Below are 18807 nucleotides of genomic sequence, written 5' to 3'. Positions count from 1 at the left end.
AGGGCCTGGAGTTTGGGGCTCAGGAAAGGCTCAGATCCCCCCACCCCAGCTAAGGGACTGCCTTTCCAGAGCCTTCTCCTCACCGTCAAGGTCTGTTCCCTTCTCAGGGGTCTCAGAGAGGTGGCCTAGTGGCCAAATGGCAGTCTGGGGCCAGGGCTGCCAGAAGGCCGGGGAGGTGACAAGTGGATCTGGCTGGACCCCAAGCTCCCCACTTCTCTCTGAAATCCTGCTTCTTCATCTGCAAGGTGGGGACGGCCACAGCGTGCCCCGTGGGGGTGGCGTGAGGGTGAGATGAGCCAGCGCTGACGGATGCCTGGCCCGGGGCTGGCGTGGAGCTGGCGTCCACTCACAGCAGCTGGCATCGGAGCTGCTATTGTTGTTGTTATTGTCATTAGACCTACCCTGGGCCACTGACTCAGCATGTGCCCTGAGCAGGTGGCTTTCCTTCCCTGGGCCTCGGTTTCCTCATCGGAAGGGTCAGGAGGAGGGAGACCACACAGACTGTTTCGTAAGGTCCTTGCAGCTAAGACGGCCTGAGACTGAGCACTTTTCAAAGCCGTTCGTTCTGGCGCCAGGATGGGCCTCACCGTGGCAGTGACTTTCTACAATGTATTTCAGTCGTTGGTGTCTGCACGTGCATGCATACACAGACACACGCGCACACACACGTGCACCATTGTTTTACACCCATCCTGACTGCCACATTGTCAGTCCCTTGAGCGTAGATCAGGGTCTTCGCTTCTCTGAATCCCCAGTCCTGGCCCAAAGTAGCTGCTTATTGAATGTTTGCTGGATTGCATTTGCTCTTTGCAGTAGTGAGTTCCCTGTCACTGGAAGTGTTCAAGTAAAGTCTGGGTAATGTTTCCGGTGTATTTGGACCAAGATTCCTTAAACTCTCTGGACTCAAGCCCTAGGACTCTGTGTGTCTGCCCCATCCATCACACCTCCCCATCTCTTGCCCCTCGGCCTTCCTGGTTTGGGACACAAATATTGAAATTCATATGATGTGCAGGTGCTGAGGGTGCTGCCTGTATGTCCACAGATGCCCAGACCTGATCTCCCTTCATTCCCCAAGCAACCCTGTAAGACGGTTACACCGCGTGCGACCCCATCTGATTTCAGGGTGAAAAATATGAACCCCCAGAAGGCCACCGAGTTATGAAGTGCAGGGTTCAGACTCAGACCACCAACCTTCTGCACGTACCCCACACTCCACCCGCAGGCTGCCTTCTCGTGGAGGGCGGGAGGGGCGGGACAAACGGAAGAGGCTGTTATCTCTGTTAACCTGGCAGACCCTGCCTGGGGGTGGGGTACACCCCGGGTAGATCATTTCTGGTGCTAAAGCAGGTGGAAAATTCCCACTTCCTGAGCTGGCATTGAGGAGAATTTCTGCATGCATGAGCTCACCTGGTCTCCTTGCATTTCACAGTTTGGGAACCAGAGACAAAAGCCTCTGAGGTGCCCTGCTCGGCCCACTGTGCATCTGTCCAGGCAGAGGCCATCTAAGCTGCTCACCCTCCTACAAACTCAGCTCCAAAGCCTGGCTCGGGGGAAAGGGAGCCACATCTCTGCTTACTGCTAGGCCCCTTACCTTCTCTGAACCTCAGTGTCCTATCAGTGAATTGGGATTGGTCATTAGTAAGTGCTCAATCAATATGAGGGATTAGTATAAGTAGGAGGTTGCAGCGGATGTGACAGCCGCTCCCATCTCCTCTGCCTGCCTGGCCCCGATTCCTGCAGGAACTTGCGAAGCTAAGACAACATAAAAGTAACCTGGTTTGCAAGCGTTTAACGGGCTAGTCACAGACCAAAGGAGGCAGGCAGATGGAAGCTTGATGTCTCATCTGAGTGGGATCAGGCAGGGAGTGTGGAACGGCTCCCGACCTGTTTCCAGAAAGTTCACTCTTTGGATAATTTGGTGACGCAAATCAAGGACCTAAACAATGCCCTTCACTTTCTGCTTGGTGTTTCTGAAAATAATCAACAGGACAGGAAAAGTTGCAGGCAAAGAGATGCTCGTCATCCTTTAGAAGAAGAAAATTAGAAAAACCAAAATGCTTGGGACCAGGGAACTAGTTAAATATGTGAAAAATAATGCTCTGAAGAGTTCGCCAAAAAAAGAGAGAATATCACGTCAAGTGGAAAAAAAGCCGGGTACCAAATTATATACATATAACACAGTAGGGAAAAATCCAGAAGGTAAAATATCAAGTTATTACTGTTATTGGTCACCTTTGAGGCTGGGACCTTGGGCTGCTTTGGTGTGTTTTCTTTATTCTTTGTGGTAGACTCTAATTTTTTAAATTAAGAACATACATTACTTTCGTAATAAAAATATTGAAGTAAGCCAAGCGTTTTCTCCTATTTTTTTTTTTTTTTTAAATAGGGAACGAATTACGGGTTAGCTTATGTAAGAAAGATAACCAGCCAGCTTGTGCTCTAAGGAAAGAACTTGCTTACATAATAAAAACTGGTAAATAATTGCACAAGGACTTGCTTACATAAAAACTGGTAAATAATTGCACCATCATGCTTTCATTTCCAAGGAAATATTTACGTATTTATTAACTGGTCTTTATTTTGATTCATGCCTCTGCCACCTGGATTAGGTCTGTGAGTGATTTTCTCCTGATGGTTGCAAGGGTGGCGTGTCCGAGCCCTTTCACCTGTGAGCGTGTTTCTGTTGCCCTCGCTCATGAAGGACCATTCAGTGTCACACCTGGTACCTCTCCTAAGTCTGTAGATGCCTTTCTGTTGGGATCTGATGTATTCGCTGCTGCAGAAAACCGGAAGGCAGCCTGATTTTTCTTCCTTTGTTTGTTATCCGCTCTTTTCTCCTGTCCTCCACCTCCGATCTCTCTGGCTGCCTCACCTCCCCGCCCTGTAAGGCTGGCTCTGGCATGCGAAGCAAACCTGCTGTGTAACAACAAAAGAGCCTGGGTGATAGAGTCACGCTGGTGGCATTCAGATTCCAACTCTGCCATTTATTAACAGTGTTACTTTAAGTGAGCGGCACCTCTCTGAGCCTGGGCTCCCCTGCTTGTAGGACAGGGAGCATGATCTGCAGTGTGCAGGTTGTGGCGAGGACCCAGAGAGGTCACCCCTGGCCCTCAGGATCTCATTAGCCCTTAGCTCCCTTTCCTGCCTCAGGACTAGCAGTCACCTCCACCGTCCCCAAACCCACGGATTGTTCTGTGCTGTGGCGGCCGCGGCCGCCCCGCTCCACCCCTTCTGCCACAGCTGCCTCAGTGCAAATAGGCTCTTGGAAGACAACTCCCCAGGCCGGTGGCAGGGAGCACCCCCATGCTATTTACCCTCACAGGAAACACACGTGTCAGCTGCCGGGGGCGTGCGGGGCATCCTGGTCAGGGCAGTTAGGGCCCAGGCGGGGGGCTCAGGCTCCCACCAGCGTCTGCGGCTCTGGACCCCATTCTCCCTCCCCAGCAGCAGGAGGGCTGGTTTCGTCACTGGCCTGAGCGTTCCTCATGAGCTTCTATCTGGACACCTTTACCCATCCAGGGAGGCACAGGGCCCCCGTGGGAAGACTCAGACCAGGTCCCCACCCGGCTCAGCCCCTGACCAGCTGTCTCACCTCTGGAGACGATTTCCCTGACTCTCGAGTGGGGATGCCACACCGGCCTAGCAGGTTCATTGGGTGGCACAGGTGCCTGGAGGTGGGGCTGGCGCATACTCCCATGTGTCATGGGCAGTCTCCGGGCCTGTCTACCCCACTGCGTCCCTGTCCCCCCTCTGGACATGCCCCCTGCTGTAGCTGGCTCTAGGACCCTCCAGAGAAAGAACTTGAAACCTGCTCACAAAGACAACTTAGGCATTCTAGACGTGTCGCAAGATGGTCTTGGGGACACGCAGGCGGCAGAGAGGCAGTGTGTGCGTGCGTGCGTGCGTGTGAGAATTGGGGTTCTCCGGAGAAACGGAACCAATAGGATGTGTATATATAGACCGTGAGCTGGGGGCTGGGGATGGACAGACAGCTAAGACGAGGCCCCGGCCTTCGGGGCGGGGGTTGGGGTGGCTCACAGGCTGGCAGGAGAGACAGACACACACACAGACGACCACAACCCAGCATGAGTAGTGCTGCCTCTGAGGGGCCACAGGCAGTTGTGGGGGCGCCAAGGGGCATAGAAGGGTTCCTGGAGGGGAGGCCGGTTCATCTTAAGAGACGAGTAGGAATAAGGCCGGTGAAGAGGCTGGCGGAGCGTGAGGGAAGCTCTGTGGCGTGGGCCCAGCGTGAACGAGCCCGAGGCGCCAGAGACCCCAGTGAGCCCGGCACCCCAGGCCGTGCAGTTTGTCCTCAGGGTCAGGCCAGCTTCTCCCCTGTCTGTTCGGGCGCGTCGGGCCCTCCAGCACGGTTCCAATGCACAGTTGGATGTTCCCGCTTCGGACCGGGGAGCTGCTGCATCTTTCAGGCATTACCATAGGCCCATTTTATAGTCCGACCCCAGAGTCCAGGCTGGGGAGGAGGCTGTCTTTCCTTCCCTTACGTGGGTGTGTGGGGAAACGGGTGCCCCCTGCCCTCTCCGAGCCCTTGTACGTCCACTCTGAGAGTTCTTCCTCCCCCTTGCAACCAGCCCAGTTCTGCCTTGGCGGCTCGTCCGCGGGCACACACTTCTCGAGGCCTCCAGCTGCAGAGCAGGGCCTCAGATGCAAATGCCCACAGGGCCTGTGCAGGCAGAGGGGCTGGAGGTAAGAACGGACGCTGGGGCTGTGCGAGGGGTGGATGCCATGAGCACCCGGCCAGCCAAGGCCTCAACTAAAGGACTGTATGTGACCAGGTTGGGGGGGGTTCAAATTCAGCCCTGCCAGAGCCACTCATATTTCCAGAGAAGCTAGGAATTTCCATTTTTACATGAAACATCCTGATTTCAAAATATTGACTCTAAAAATACCGATAGCCAAATACGTAGCACATCCGTGAGCCTGTTTGTTCGCGGGCTCTGACCAAGACCTTGGGTGAGCGTGGGAGCGGACGTGGTGGAGCCCCAGGATAGGCCGTGGCCTGGGCTGGCCTTTGGCTCCGCAGTACCCCACCTTTATGTAGGTCTTCTGCTCAAAGATGAAGGACCACCCCCCGCCTCCTCCGCCCCCGCCCAAGAACGGACCCAGGAGGAAAGGAGACCTTTCTGGGGCGGATGGAAATTCTCAGCCAGGCAGATCCTGTGGCCACAGGCTGAACTTGACCAGAAGTCAAGCAGCGGCTCATCACTCTGTCGCGGCATCTTGGCATCTTATCTTCATCCTCTGCATAACACGTGTCGCTTTCTCCTCCCCTCCCATCGAAGATCCAGCTCTTGGCTTGTCCGTAGATGGATTACTGATATCGATGCCTTTTTTCTCTCTAATTAATTATTTTGTTTTATCATCATCGTTCTTTCTTCTACCTCCTTTTTCCTTTCTTTTCTTCTTTCTTCTATTTTTTGGTCCATTATCTAGCTTCTTAAATTGAACACTCTATTCATTTACCGGCAATCTTTATTGCTTAATACTAATAAAAGTGAATCGATGTGTTCTCCTATGAGTATGGTTTGGCTGCCTCCCATCAATTTGATTAGCGGGGTTCTCATAGCTGGTCACTTCTCAAATAGCTATAATTTAATTCCTGAGAACCTGTGATGGAAGAGTTCTGAGGAAGAGTGTTTTCAAAAATTTTCAAGTGGTTTGTGATGTTTAGTTTCTCTGTTTGACGTTAATTTCTATAGGATGACCAGGTAATGCAGCCTGTCGGACTTCTACCTCTGAGGCTATGTCGAGGTTTTCTTTAGGGCCTAGGACATAATCGATTTCTGTAAATATTCCTTGGAGGGTATACTCTTTGTAGAATACAAGTAATATAACTTATTATAATTTACAATAAATATAACATATTGTTATATACACATATACTCTTCTACTCTTTTAATGCTTTTCTTTAAATCTTTAACAAACATATTAAAACTCGAATCTTTCTATTAGCCTCAGGAGTAGAAAAACAACTATTCTTCCGTGTAAGATAAAATCTTTAGCACACTTTTTCTTCTCTCCTCCCTTCCCCTTTCCCCTTTCGGATTTAGATATAATAATGAGAAATTTCAGTTCCAGATTATTACCTAATTTTTTATGTCCTTTCTATTTTAAGTATCCTCTCTCAACAGTTATTAAGCTTCATAATCATATTAGACCAGTCTGTTAGCCAGAGAACCTCAGAATTTTACTGGTTTTTGTGACCACACGATTTTTTTCTGTAACGCGTCTTTCCTTTTCTTGTTATTTGATGGGACAGATTTCCCATTTGGCTGGGAGATGTAATCTCAGAGGCTCCGGAAGACCCTGGACAGCTTCCCATCCACGTCAGGAGGTTGCCACCGCAGGCGTGTTCTAGGCGCACAGTAGGTGCCACACGCTGGGCTGGGTTCAGTTTTTTCCCTCGAAGGGCTTCCAGCTGGGTGGGGGAGGTGGGACACAGCTTGATGCTCCCCAGAACGCTGAAGCCCCAATCCATCTCCAGGGGAGCTGGGCTGGGAGGTGCCCCGAGCTCTCAGGGAGAGGGTGTCTGTCAGTCCTGAGATGAAGTGGGAGGGGGCAATGATGAAGTCCCAGTGCCAGGGTTTTGGGGACCCCAAATCGCTTGGCTGTGGGGACTGACAGGGGTGTGGGGAGGGTGGTTTCACGCTTCAGGGCAGGACAGGGCCTGAGCTCCTCTCGAGTTTGTTCCCCTCAGGAATGCTTAGATACTTTGTCTCAAAGGGTGGACGAAGGCCCACTTGCTTCGAAGTCCCTGGAGATGCGAGCAAGTTCGTGGGCACCTGGACCGTCAAGTCCCAGTCCCAGGGGAGGGCCCTAGCATCTACGCTGGGGACCAAGCTTCGGGTGACTCTGATGCACAACAGAGTTTGAAAATGGCTGGTCCTTCCCTGACAGGCTACACCGCCTGGAGCATGGTCGCTTGGGAACCCGCAGGAAAGAGGAGGGGATGTGGCGTCATGGGTACGAGTCAGCACAGTAACAAACACAGAAGTGACGGGCGGTGCCAGAGCCTGGTGCGCTCCTGTTTACAGCTCCCCACGAGCTACCTGGCAAAGGTTCTGCTGCTTTTCAGACGTGGACCCGTAGGGCTCAGAGAAGCAAAGCGACTTGCTTGAGGTCGCTCAGCCAGCTAGTGAATTTAAATCAGGGTCTGGAAGCCAGTTCTCTGTGCCCCACCTCCTAGCGTGCCACTGGCCACAGAGGTCGGAGAGGCCCAAGGTGTTGGGGGTGCGGTGGGGAGGCGTGTCAGGGCTCCAGCGGGTCTGCCCACAGACGCATAAGCTAGGAACGTGAGTGCGCACATGCTGGGGGACCCTTTTCCTGGGGAACCCCCAAGCCACTGCAGGGCAAATACCTTTCATAGTCCCAGGCTCTTGTTCCTGGCCCCGCAGGCCAGCCCTGCAGTGAGGCTGGCACCTGCTGGCACAGACGGCACCATCTCAGTTAGCCCTCATCACGGTCCTCAGAAATAAGAAGGATTGGCCCCTTTGCACAGTTGAGAAAGCTGAGGCTCAGACAGCGTCTCTAGCCAATAAACAGAATTTGAACCCAGAGCCTATGTTAGTTAGTTCCAGCCTGCTTTGCACTGTGAAGATTTTTTTTTTAGGGGGTCCACATTTTTCTAGCCTCCAGAACTGTACAGATCCCACTCTGATGACAGAGCCAAAGAAAGACCCGACTCCTCGAGTTCGTTCCGGAAAGCGTATTTTGACATTGGAGTTGTGCACATTTAGCTCAGAGAGGTTACAGACCAGCATTGTCAGTCCAAATCTAAGAAACAGACAGTGGACCATTGCTCAGTGGGAGAGGGTTTTGGCTGCACGGGAAGGAAGGACTGGGCTGGGTGGGCTTTGGAAGCGAAGCACCCCAGGACCAAGTCTTAGCGCGTTCTGACCCTCTGACTCACGGCCCTGAGATACTCCACGTGCCTCCGAACCCTCAAAGTGACACACAGGCCGGCTCTGCGTGCTTTTCCCTTTTTCTTGTTTAAACACGGGCTTTACTGTTTAGAACACTTTTAGGTTCACAGAAAAATTGAGTGGAAAGTGCAGAGATTTCCCATAAGCCCCCTGCCCACACACAAGCGCAGCCTCCCCGAATACCAACATGCCCCACCAGAGTGCAACGTTTGTTTCAATCAACGAACCTACATCATCATCAACCAGAGTCTGCTGTGGATACCGGGATTCGCTCTCGGTGTCGTACATGCTGTGAGTTTGGACAAATGTGTAATGATCATGATGGCATCGTGCAGAGCAGTTTCAGTGCCTTCGAAACCCTCTGCGCTCTGCTACTCATCCCTCTCTCTGCCCAGCTCTGGCTTTTTAGCCTTTCCTTTTCCAGAATGTTGTATCGTTGGAGTCTTATGGTATGCAGCCTTTTCGGTTTGGCTTCTTTCACTTGGTAATATGTTCCGTGTGTTTTTAGTGCCTGCTATGTGACCAATGCTCATGTATCCCCCCATCCGCTCACCCATTTAAACATTCTGTCACTCACCAAGGACTGACCGAGCCCGCTTTATGCTAGACATAGTTCTCAGTAGCTGCGAATGGACAGACAAGATCTCTGCTTTCATTCTGAAAACCGGAGTCCCCTGGTGAGTCCGCAGGGCACTCTCCCCTGCCCCGGGTGTGTTCCTCCCTGCCCGTGTGGTGGCACAGGTCCAACCCCCTCTGAACTTTTAATCCACACGGTCACCGTGTTAGCAGAGACCGCATGGCACAATTATTTCCCCAGACAGGAGGAAAATAGTAAATTCTTCGAGCTTGTGGGGCTCCCAATTACAAAATGTTCCCATCACCTCCATGGCTACCAGGGCCAGAAGGACACAGATGGTTTACCTCCAGAGAAAGCGGGGTGGGCAGTGTCGCTCAGGGGTGGGGTTGGCTCAGGGTCTCCCGCTGCCCCACACCTGTGCCAGAGCTCCCACTTCCTGTGGGCTGGCGGGAGCCACGGGCGGCCCGTGACTCAGGGAGGCACATTCTGACCTGCCCAGCAGAGCGACGCCCATTGTCCTCCCCCACCCCTGCTCAGGAAACTACCTGCCCTCAGCAGCTTCTAATAATGGCTACCATTTATTGAGCACCAACTGCATATGTGGCACTGCACAGGCATGCGTCCATTTTTGTCTTTGCAACCACCCCGCCAGGTCGGCTCGAGAAATGGGGGAAAAAATTGGGTTAACGGTGTCGCCCAGGGAATGGAAATAGAGCTGGGACTGGATGCGAAGCCCATGCTCTGAACTACGGCTCCCTTTTATCCCTCTGTCTTAGATTGGGACTGGGAGGACAAGAAGCCCATCTGAGTTAAAATCGCCACCACCTCGGTGCCTGTCAGCCAGCATTTACAAAGCCCCTTCCATCCGCGATCTGATTTAACCCCTGCCACCCGGCGAGCAGGCCAGCAGGCTATTTTGCAGATAAACTGAGGCTCAGAGAGGTTAGGTGGCATGTCCAAGGTCACATGGGGCCCATGAGCAGCGGCGTAGCTGAGTGAAAAGCCAGATTCTGGAGTCTAAACCCCACACCCACCCCTGCTACACCCTGCTCTCTCCTCGATGCTTCAGTCCCGGGTGCCCACCCAGAGTCTATAGAAAACAAATCACTAAATGGCTCACACAAATAACACGCACGCCTGTATGTCGCCCTGATTCAGCGAGAAAACAAACCAGAACAAACAATTCCTCCTGCTGGGAGCCCTTCCTGTCACTTGTCACGACCAGGGAAGGAAGAGAACTTTCCCCAAACTCTCCGGGACCTGAGGGAACCCTGCGACACCCACCTGCCGCCCTCGCTCCATGCTGGGCTCACCTGTCCTCCCAGCACAGGTGAAGGAGCAGGACCAGCCCCTGCCCGGCACCTACCTTGACCGGAGTGGCTGCACGGGCACCTCTGTTGCTCCCTCCTCCAGGATCCAGCGTCTGGCAGGGCTGCCTGAGGTCCCCTCCCCTCTGAGCAGCCGCTGGCTGAGCTGAGCTGGAGTGCTGGCGGGAACAGCTCATCTTTCAAGGGCTGGGCCGTGATGTCATCACCCTCCTGGGCACTTCCTCCCTCCACCTCCAGCCTAGTCCTCAGCTCCTGCCCAGTACTCTGAGCCAGGCTGGCTACAGTGTCTAAAACCCAGGACCCCAGAGGCCAGGCGGGACGGCTGCCACTGTCCAGGTCTCTGTCTGCACCTCCAAGCTTTGAGAGCTCGGCAAGTTTCACAGAGGATTTCCAGATTGGCCCAAGGAACGTTCTATTGTGTAGACCGCCGCTCTGTAGAGCCTGGGAGTGTCGGACGCGGCCGCGTCCTGGATTTCAGTCCCAGCTTTGTCACTTCCCTGGCTAAGGGCCTGGGACAAGTGACTTAACCTCTCTAACCTGTGAAATGGAGCTGATGGAGACAAATCTCAGGGGGTGGGGCTGAGGATTAGTGACAGTTAAGGCATACAGTGAAGAAATGAAAGGGTGTCACTCTAATCGAGCTGCTAAATTACCCAAAGCAGGTGGGTCGAGGCCCGAGGGACCGGTTCTGCTCCTGTTTTAATGAGCCGCGGACTTAAACGTCTGAACTCTCCTGTCTGTGCTCACGCCCCGACACGTAGCAGCCCCCAGAAAATCCTCCGGTCGCCCCCTGAGGGGCTAAGGAAAGAACGGTCACGTGTCCAGACCCGCTGACGTCCGGGACGCAGACCGCCACGCGTCTGGAGGGTGACCGTCTCGCAGCCACCCGGAGGCTAAGGACGCAGGACCGCGTCTTCTCAAGGACGGGCTGGTCACCCGCCGAACTCTTCGCTGTCCGCTCTTCTTCAGAGCACGCTGGGTATCGCCTCGCTGTGCCTGCGGCTCGAGAGCCCAAGACCCTTGAATCGGTCTTCGCCACTGACTTCTCGCCACCGCCTCCAGACTCCTTCTGAGTCCATTCAACACGATCCTGACACGTGTGTAACCGCTACGCTGCCAGGCTCTCCTCCGAGCACACAGACGCAGTAACGCGTCTGCTCGCTCTTTCGGGAAGCTGGGCTGCCTGGCTCCCCAGTCTGTGATCCACCTCCTTTCTCAGTTCGACGAAATAATGGATTTGAATATTGACAGCGCAGCAGGTGACCCTGAAAGATTAGTTTTCTTCCTTCCGGCGTTGAGGTAGATGGCTGGCACGCTCCATAAGTGAATAGATTTTTCCAGCATAACATTTGTTCTTTATCATTATTTGTTTACCCTACGGGCTTGTTTTGCTTCTGAGTTTAGGTGTTTGCACAGAAGGTGTAAACAGAGAGTGGCCAGGTGGGCAGGGGGAGTTCTGACGTTTTTTTTTTTTTTTAATGCCATGGATGCCTCTCAAGGGACAATGACAGCAGAAAATCAGAAGCGTTTTCAGAGACTGAACCCCTTTCCCTGTCCTGTTTCCTGGTGACACTTAAGGGTCTGCGTCCCCTGAGACGCAGCCATTTCTTCGGGGACGTTTGGCTGTGGTTCCCTCTCATTTCTACCCTGATGGACTTCTCAGCTTCTCTCTGGAGACTCATTAGTGATTCATATCCATTAACTATCGGAAGCTTAGGAGCTGGAAAGGGCAGGGGCTTTCGAACTTTTTAAAAAATAAACTTTCAAAGATTTCCTCAACAGAGAGAAGACAAAGCTCGAGCTGGGGAATACGCAAGAGGGTCAGACCCCGCCTGCCATCTCCCCTTCCCCTGTAACTTCTCTGAACCAAGTACGAACCCAGTGATCCAGTCCAACTCCATCATGTGGGTGGGGAGACTGAGTCCCAGAGAGTTGATGGGGAGGCCTGGGATCGAGGCCGGGCGTGGCTGTGATGAGCTGTCCGCATAAACTGGAGCCAAGTGCTTTTCTGTCCTGGGTGCCTGGCTCAGCTGCTCTGCACACTGGCTGTTCGACCACATTGCAGCTCCTTAACCTGGGGATCCTGTCTTCTCAGGGGGGGACAGGGCTCTGTGGACAGGCTGCCCAGAGTCCACAGCCCTCTAAAGTGGTACCCGGATCTGTGCGTATGTGCTTTCTCTGGGAGAGAGGATCTGGAGCCTTCGTCAAATTACCGAGGGGGTCTTCTGTGATCCAACGTGTGTTGAGACCCCTCAGGACAGATGGGCCTCATGAAGCCCCTTTCATCTCACACATTCTGGGGTTCCACATCTATGAGCTGGATCCCATGCTGACACTTCTGTGAATTCTATCGACTGAGAGAGCCCCAAAGGCGTCCGTCCACCTACACACATTTCTTCATCCACCAGCCTAATATAGTTTAGAAAATGCCTTGACCCCGTTTTGATGTTCTGGTTGGCGGCCAGTCAGTTCTTGAGCAGCCATGTTCATGCTCCAGTCACTTCTTTATTGGGCTCTCATGCTTTGGACCTTTAGGCACTGGCCCTGATGACCTTGGAGTCAGCTACAAACAACTGTGGATTGTCTCTATGCCTTGGATCTTGCAAAATTATTCAGATTGGCCGATCCACAGGGAGCCTGAGAAATCTGGGCAGCTCCACTCTGCTTGCTGTGTCTGAGCTGTGCCCTACGGCCCCAGCTCGCTCTTACCCTGTCCTTGGGTGCAGCGCCCTGTGGCTCTGCCTGGACTCCTCTCATTTGGAACGATAGTAACAAAAAGCTCTGCTTTTCTTCCATCCAACTGCCATTGTGTTGTGTCCTGCCATCCAAAGAATCTTGAAATCTTATTAAAAATACGCACTCTTCCATTCACCTACACTCGTATCTACCCATTTATCCATCCATCCATCCATCCATCCATCCATCCATCCATCCATCCATCCTCCACCTACCCGCCTACCCGCCCATCTACTCAGCTACCCATTCATTCAGTCTTTTATTGGACATCCACATAGCAGGCTGTGCATCGTTAGGGAGACATGAATGAATCAGGCACACTCCCACTGCGGGGAGCCCACCTCTGAGGCTGGTTCCCTGTTTGGGGCCGAGTGTGGGTGGGGAATAATTTCCAAAGGAGCTCCTTATGGACTTGGTAACAACCCACGCTGGTTTATGTCTGGATCAACACGCCTTTTATACTTTATTATTGCTATGAGGAAAATCGGCTCAACTTTTTTTCCCCCAAATCTCTGCAGCCACTGACTTACAGCCCTTGCCATTCAGTCTGCTCGCTGGGGCCTGCAGGGGCTCAGGCCTGCAGCTCCAGCCAGCCCAGCTGCGCTCAGAGAGGACAGAGTTATTCCTACAGAACTGTGACAAGCTCCCCACCAAGCCAGGGCCCTTTTGTGTGGCATGCTAAGAGCCTACCCTCCTTCCCTCCTCCCCTCGGCCTCTCCAGCCTCACATCCAGCCCCGAAACTTTAGCCCCGCAGAACCAACCACCTAAGGCTCCTAATGTGGCAGGGTGGCCCTTGACTCCAGACCTTTGCCTGTGCCATCGTCTCTGCCTGGAGCGCCCCGCCTTTGGCGCACTTGGTGGCTCCCGCCTTTCTCTCAGGAGGCTGTTCCGCAGTATTTCTGGATGTGCCTGGTTTGGGTTTGCTGCATCCTGGCTGCGCTCAGCAGCCCGACCGTCTCCTACCAGCCCCTGGGGTTTCCTCCGTGCCCCGTTGGGCGTGAACTCCACCAGTCAGGGACTCCTGTCTCATTTATTCCGGTTTATGGTCCCCCACAGAACAGGCACCCCGTGAACACCTGCTGATGGCATGAAGACACGATCCTGTCTTTGGGGAAGAGCCCCCAACCCGACCTTGTCGGAGTGAAGAAAAGACCGTGCAAAATGCAAAGGCCGTAGACACGTATGTACACGTGTGTGTTTAAGAATGTCGGCTCCTCCATTTCAGTGTTCCAGAACATTCTCTCTAAATGGCTGTGTGTGAGGCCGAGGTCCTCAGACCCCCGCCCCAGGAAGGCCATTTTCCATCTGCCTCCAGGAGTGGGCTGTGCTTGTCCAGAATCCTACGGTCCTGACAAGAGAGCCCAACCCACTCCCTGTTGCTCTGGGGACGCCCAGCCAAGGGTAAATCTGTTACGCACGCCTCAGACAGACCTGTCTAGGAAAACTGGAAGGTGGGACCGGAAGGCAAGCTCTGACCGATTCACAGCAAAGCACGTGCAAGGCCTGAAGCTTTGATCGTTTGGCTCTATGGCCCACAGCCATGAACCCTACAAACTCATCCCAGCTGAAGTGCAGCCCTCTGCGTTCCTGCCCCCACCCCCATCCCGAAGACCCCCGCACCTCAGCCCTGCTGCAGGCATCGCCCTTGGGCACAGGCCGTCTCTCATTTCCCAGCTCCGATCCCCCGTGGCTGCCCACTGCCCAGTGATAAGCTATTGGCTACTTAATATCCTTCTACATAAAGAAAAACTGAAAATTTGATTTGTTGGTATGCATCTTACCATCCATCTTTCTATCACTCGGTGCGTTTTAAGTGCAAACATCTGTGCACTCATCTCCCATGTGCCATCGCTGGGACGATGCCATCGATGTTCCACGGCCTGCACTGGGTGCGCATCCCATGCTCACCGGAACAGTGGAGACGCTGCACAGAGCAAACCCATCTGTTTTTATCTAACTTCTCGATATGAGGTTCCCCCCACAATTCCCGTCCCATTTGGGTTTTCCCACCCCCTTCCTCGGATTCGGGGAGGGAATGAAGTCCTTGCCACTGAGACGCTGCACAGAGCAAACCCATCTGTTTTTATCGAACTTCTCGATATGAGGGTTCCCCCCACAATTCCGGTCCCACTTGGGTTTTCCCACCCCCTTCCTCGGATTCAGGGAGAGAATGAAGTCCTTGCCACCTGGCGAAGAGGCAAGGTGGGAGAGGGACTCGGGGGGAGGTGAGGGGTGGCACAGGGAGGCCGGTCCTTCCTTGGTCCCTCTGTCTGACTCCCTGCCGCCCTGGGAGGTGGACGGCTGGGTCAGGCCGGTTAAGGATGGCAGATTATCCATCACCCAGGTTAGGAGGAAGGAGCCCTTGGTCAGCCTGTCAGCCAGTCAGCCCGGCCACCCTTCCTCACGCTGACCTTGGCTCTGGGGCTGTGGCCTCCGGTAGGTCTTGAGAGCTGATTACTCATTTCCTGCTGCTGGGGCGCCGGCTGGGGGCTCCGGAGGCTGGGAAATCCTCAGGGTGAGGAGTGACGGCTGATTCCTGGCACCCCTCAACCCCTCTTCTCCTAGGACTGACCAGTGAGACAGGGAGCCAGCTCGACCTCCAGGGTCCTTGTACCTCCCACCAAACCTGGGACCCTCTCCCGCAGCGTCGGCACTGGCCAGACTGACCGGCCTGGAGCCCATCAGGCTGGCACCGCGCCCAGGTCTCTCCCCTCCCCTGCCATGCTCCTCCCTCCTCACCCTCCGCCTCTCCCAGACCCAGTCCCTTCGCTCCCCAGCCCGGGGCGGTGCACTTGCTCCGGAAGCCCCCTTTCTCTGAGCTCCGTCTCTACTGCCCCTCACTTTCTGTCTGTGCTCTCCAAGTGCCCCATGACTTGTCTTCCTCAGGGCCAAGGGGCCAGGGTCCTCCTGAATGTCCCCCACACTTGTCACAGGGGTGGCTCCATGCATACAACCATAACTGCTTTGTTCACCAATTTCTGCATGAAACACAGAGGGGATAACTTCTGCCTTGTGGGTTGCGAGGCTCAGGGAAGATGGCCGATATGTGGTGACTAGCAGAGCAACGGGCACAGAGTAGGGGTCAATAATAGAGGTGCTGACCTTGACTTTCAGCTCAGAGCTGCCACCACCAGCTGCAAGAGCTTGGGCAGGAGTCCTGGGTCCCCCGTGGTAAAATAGGGACAGTAACACATCACCAGAGGGCCAGCTGCGGGGATGGCTGAGTGGGAATGCATGGGACACTTAATCCCCCCAGACTAATTCTCTCTTCTCGGCAGTGTGGACTGTGAAAACGCTCCTTTCACCCCCTTTTTAAAAAAATTGAGATGAAATTCATATGACATATATTAACCATTTAAAAGCTTACCTAGTTCAGTGACATTTAGCACATTCGCAGCATTGTACAACCCTCACCTCTGTCTAGTTCCAAAAAATTTTCTGCACCCCCAAAGGAGACCCCACATCCATTAAGCAGCCTCTGGCAACCACCAACCTCCCTGAGTCTTAGGGATTTACTTATTCTGGGCATTTCGTGGAATCGCACGACTTGTGACCTTTTGGGTCTGGCTTCTTACGCTCTGTATCATGCTTGGGAGGTTCATCCACGTGGTAGCATGTGTCGGTCCTTCATTCCTGTTTATGGCTGAATAACATTCCGGACAGACCTCATTTGTTTATCCGTCCACCTGCTGATGGGCACGTGGGCCATTTCCACCTTTTCACTATTGTGAAAAATGCTGCTGTGAACATCCATGTCAAAGTGTTTGCTCGAGTCTCTCTCTCCAGTTCTTTTGAAATTCGGCTCCAGAAGGGGAGTTGCGGGGTCATGTGGTAACCCTACGTTTAACTTTCTGAGGAGCCTCCAGACCGTTTCCCGCGGCAGCTGCACCAGCGGTGCCCTCCTTCCTGCTCGTTCCCACTCTCGGGTTCACACCCTGAGCCCCACGATGGGGCTGGGGGAGCGGAAGGAAGGACACTTCCACTCGGTGGGGCGATCGTCACCGTCAGCATCAGCATCCTTTTCACCACCATCGCTGGGTAGAGTATTTTGCATTCACTGAGGTGCTAGTCATGTGACTCTTATCACGAGGCAGAGAGACTGAGTACCCTGCCCAAGGTCACCCAGCTAGAGTGGCTGAGCTGGAGTAGAATTCAGGCCTCCTGATCCCCACGCTCCGGCCCGCATGGCGTGGAGTTCCAGCCGGAGTCTCCCCTCCCCGTGGACGCCAGGGTGAGTCAGGCTTTCTCTGTTTACTCTCTGCCCTCTGTCCCTCTCCGCTTCAGTTAGATCCCGATTTAGCCCAACACAACTGCTTGGGCCCCCCTGGGAGAGAGAAACGCTCTAAGTACACAACACTCTGGGCCGCATTCCTCTGCCACGGTGACCTCACTCGATCCACAGGCTGGGGACCTCCAGCGGGTGCCCTTCATCGTTGAGTAATTTCCCTTCCGTTCACCCTTCCGTGTGGGTCTGTTTTCCGAATGCAGCCCGCAGCGGCTCCCTGGCCCGGAGCTCGCCCAGGCGCTGAGGCCCCGCCGCGGCCACGCCCCGGCAACGCGACCACGCATGCGCCTCAGTGCCCAGCACGTGCTCCCGCCGGGCCCAGCCCGGCAGGTGACAGAGGGGAGTGGCTGCACCGCCTCCCTAGGAAGGGAACCGAGGCTCCCAGAGGTCAGCAACCCGAGCTCACGCACATGTCCCCGCGGCCACCACCCAACCAGACCCGACCTCTCTCACCGAGGGCGTCGCGGTGGCCCCAGCTGCCTTCCGACGCCCCTGTCCCCTCCCAGCCCCTCCTCGCCGCCCTGAGGGATCCTGTTTTTTAATTAACAAAATTCGCACGCAGTGAAGCTCACCCTTGTGGGTTTTGACAGGTGCCGGACTGTGCTTCCGACACCCCAGTGTCACAGAGTAGTTCGGCACCCCGCACGGCGCAGTGTACCCCTTTTGCGGTCGAGCCTCCCTGGTCGCCCCTCTCCCGGCAACTACCGATCTGTTTGCTGTCTGGAGGGGTTTTTAAGACGGCAAACCGCCCTCTGCAGTTTCTCCCGTGTCTAACATCCAACCCGGGTGCAGGCCGTCTCCCCTGGGAGGGGTCTTCCCCCCGCGCCCACAGCCAGCTCCTCTGCTCCCCCAGTCACGGCCTCAGTGAGTCCTCCTCGGGGAGGCTTCTCAGCCATCCTGGCTAAGAAGGTACCTCTGCCCAGTCCGTTATCTGTGTCACCTGGGGGCTTGCGCGACACCCGCCATCTGCGATGCTGTGCATTTGTCCCCTTTCTGTCTTCTATGTCCGTTGTGGACTTGTCATTCCACGAGGGCCGGGGCCACGTGTACACCCTCCGCGAGCCCACAGGCAGGCACACACTTGGTGCTCAATAACCGCTCGCTGAATGGATGAAGGATGGCTGCAGATGGCCGCGAACCTCGTTGCTGTCCGACTCTCAATCGGCACCTTTTCCATTAGCCTTGTGGCTTCCGCAGACATCTCACTTATCTGTCCATCTGTCCATCAAACACTCACCGAGGCCGGCTGTGCTCCGTGTGCTGGCCCAAGGCTCACAGAGCCTGGTAGGGCTGGCCCCTGCCTTCTCATGGTCAAGGTTAAGAGCCCCTTCCCATTCTGTGCCCTTCCGAGGTGGGAGAGGACTCATGTGGCCGCCTCCTCACAGCCCTGTGAGCTAAGTGACATTAGAATTGTCAAGAGAAGGGAAGAGACCTGCCCAGGGAGAGCGGGAGCTGACGACGGTGCGGGGCACCCAGTCCCCACGGGGCACCCAGCACTCTCTGAGAAAGGCCGCTTGGGAGAGGCAGGAAGGAGATGGGCAAGAGGACGCCCCCCGCCTTGGGCTCCGGGGCGGGCACAGTGGGAGCCTGGATCCCCGAGGGTCTGTGGGAGAGCACGAGGCGGCAGAGGCCACCTCAGGGGCAGAGGCCCCTCCGTGCCCCCTGGGGAAACAGAGCCTTCCCTCTGGGCTCTTCCTTTGTCACCCCGCCAAGGGGAAGTGGATCTCTGTGTGTTTTGATGGCTCACAAAAGCATCCCAGAGATGTGGGGGAAGGGTGCTCCGGGGCTGAGGAAGGGACCAGCCCCCTCGTCAGGGTGACAGTGAGCAAGCATGTCCTGTTGTTCTCGCCCTATAAATAGGCACCATCGTCCTAAATGCCGCCGGTCACAAACCTCGAGGGTGTCGAGGAGGGAGCCAGACCCAGAGTTACCTGTGGCCA

At 54.7% G+C, this 18807-nt stretch overlaps 1 protein-coding gene across 5 annotated transcripts in view; it reads right to left on the bottom strand.

Annotated features, from left to right (window-relative positions):
- LOC102895893 (B2 bradykinin receptor) overlaps positions 1 to 15263 on the bottom strand; it is a 51060-nt gene extending 35797 nt beyond the window's left edge. For 2 of the 5 annotated variants that reach the window (XM_006925565.3, XM_015599558.2), the window contains exon 1: positions 9884 to 11024. The gene's annotated coding sequence lies outside the window, so the exon portion shown is untranslated. Of the gene's footprint in view, positions 1 to 9883; positions 11048 to 14363; positions 14507 to 14993 lie in introns of those variants that run through there. The other 3 variants (XM_015599557.2, XM_015599559.2, XM_015599556.2) reach the window with 3 other exon arrangements.
- Positions 15264 to 18807: the final 3544 nt, after the last annotated feature.

Source organism: Pteropus alecto, unplaced genomic scaffold (genome assembly GCF_000325575.1).
Source record: "Pteropus alecto unplaced genomic scaffold, ASM32557v1 scaffold8, whole genome shotgun sequence".
NCBI classification, from domain to species: domain Eukaryota; kingdom Metazoa; phylum Chordata; class Mammalia; order Chiroptera; family Pteropodidae; genus Pteropus; species Pteropus alecto.
Note: the sequence above shows the minus strand (reverse complement) of the source record. Positions and strands in the feature narration are given on the sequence as shown.